The sequence below is a fragment of the Pinus tabuliformis genome, chromosome 8 (genome assembly GCF_031772625.1).
Source record: "Pinus tabuliformis cultivar Carrire ecotype Pingquan chromosome 8, CPIR1, whole genome shotgun sequence".
Lineage (NCBI taxonomy): Eukaryota > Viridiplantae > Streptophyta > Pinopsida > Pinales > Pinaceae > Pinus > Pinus tabuliformis.
The window spans coordinates 1,214,489,129-1,214,491,682 of NC_142294.1; positions in this window are offsets into that span (position 1 = coordinate 1,214,489,129).

Consider the following 2,554-nt stretch of genomic DNA (forward strand, 5'->3'; position numbering starts at 1 on the left):
TTATTGGGCACTGGATCTGAATCAACTATAAAATTATTTTCTTGCTGCTTATGGGAGTCTATTTCAATCTTCTGAACAAAAACAGGTTTAGAATGACAACTGAGTTATTTTAATTCATCTTGCTGGAACTGAGATTCTAGCTGCAAAAAATCAATCTGTTCATGTGCATATTGTAGTCATATTTGAATATCTATGAGAGTGATTTTGTCAATTTCAATTGTATCATGAACATTGGAGTAGATTAAAGTATTTAGAAACTCTAATAACTCAGTAATTCTCGCTAGTTTCTTAACCGCTCAAGCTTATGAAATGAGGTTTTTTTTCAACTTCTCAATGGTGCGTATATTAAACACCAATTCATTAATAGATTGGCTTTGATATAAGTCTCTAGACTGTAAAAATATGTAGCGATGAGGTGATGTCCTTATAAAAATACCAAACCGTCAAATCACACTGTTAAAAATAACATCGATGCAAACACAAACAATTCAATCACTGTCTTAGTTTCTCAAAATTGTCGCTCTTTAAATTCGTATTAAAAGAACAGAAAAATAGAATTATATGTCCCGCTGAAAAGATGCCTTCAAGCCCGTATTTGCAAATAAATTATCAAAGAGGCCCTCTCCAACCCACCATGGCAAGAAAGTCAAAACCACTTTGCAGTGATGATCACAACAATGATATCTCCGTTGTGCGGGGTTTCGATGGCACTTTCTAGCTTTGGGATCTTAACCTTGGAACTATGACTCATTGTCTCACATCCTCAATAAAACCCAAAATCATGTGCATCACGCGGTTGTATTCAGACTATTCAACACAGTGATCAATCCAACCGTTTTTTTTGAAATGTTGTCACCTGTCCAACATTACCGTGGGGCTCGAACCCACCTGTTCTTCATTTGCGTGGTTTGTATGACCACCTCCAAGAAAAACAAGAGATTTTTTTTTTCGATTCCAATCACCTTGTATCATCTAACATTTTACAATAGCCATAGAATGCAAAATTATGTAGCTCATCGACCAGGTAGTTGTTGAAGCACAGGAATAACAGTCACAACACAGAGTGAAACCGTTAAGAAGAGGGCGATGTCAGCTAAACAGTGGTATGACGAATAGTGGTGTAGAGGAGTGGTGATTTGGATGCTGTAAGGGAGACTGGTGTATGGTATAGCAGTATTCAATGTTGTGGGTCAGAAGTTGTATGGCGGTATTGCATACCATTCAACCAAGGAATCAAGGAGTCGAGGCACATGGAGGAGTATAGTTATATATGGAGCGATCGTGAATGGTGGTAAGATAACAAAGCAGCATTATGGTGCTCAGTGACAGATATTTATTTCCTCAATCAATTTCTTTGATGCCTTTTACAATAGGATGTTACTACGATATATGAGAGTTGAAGGGTCACAAGATTAGAAAACTGATAGAGAGACAATCACCATGTAATGCAACTTTATAAACATCCTAGCAGAGTTCTTCAATGGTAGATGATCAACGGGTTTATCTGTCCACTGCCTCCTCATATGACAATGCAAGTGTCGTCACTCGGGAAAAGGCCCTGCACTCTTATATCTTCCAGCTTCCAAAGGACCAAGTATACAGAAGCGTCATCTCATCACATCATCACTACGCTCCTTCTTGGCCTCCTCGTCATCGTCAGAATCCTCGTTGCTACTGCTGTAGCCGAGTCGTAGTCATTTGGAGGGTCGATAGCAGTTGCTATGGGATTAAGGTTTCAATCCACGCAATTGATTATGTATCGAAGAGAATCTAGAAATTGCAACCGCAACTTGTGGAATTAATACAAGGGTGGATGCAAATGTGGCAAGTCATGTTAGATTGTCATCAGACTCAGTATCGGTTAAGAAGCTCTATTTCAGGTGGGTTTCCTAGTGTTTCAAATCGACAGGCCACTATTGAGCTAGAACACGAGCTTCATGGTTGGCATACAAGCTTCAGTAATTGGATCAATTCCAAGAAGTCTTATGTTGAAGCCCTTAATGGATGGCTTTCAAAATGCATTATTCCAGAGACTGGACACTCCTTGAAGGGAAGGATACCATTCTCCCCATGTAGAGTAGGCTCTCCTCTTGTCTTCAGCACTTGCTGTGATTGGTGTCGTGTAATTGAGCAAATACCCGACAAGGGAGTTGTTGCTACAATCAAGAATTTCGTACTAGATTTCTATGCGCTTTGGGACAACAGGATGAGGAGCAGCGCCAAAAGAGAAGAGTTGAATACGTCGCCAAAGATCTTGATAGAAGGGTTGTCACTCTACAGAGAGTAGAGAGTAGAAGGCAAGAGAGATATGGAATGGGACCAACTAATACTGGAATTGCAGAGTGGAAAATGTCAATAGACTCATTTATAAAGCAAGTAGAGGAGGAGAAGGCAAGGCATTAGAAGGTTTTGAAGGAAACTCAAAATGTTATCTTAAACGTTTTGCAAACCGGATTGATGCTTACATTTGAGGCCTCAATAGCATTTTCTACTGCCTTTTTGAAAATATATAAAGAGCTTCATGAGAGCAGTCAAAAGGCTAAGAAATGACATA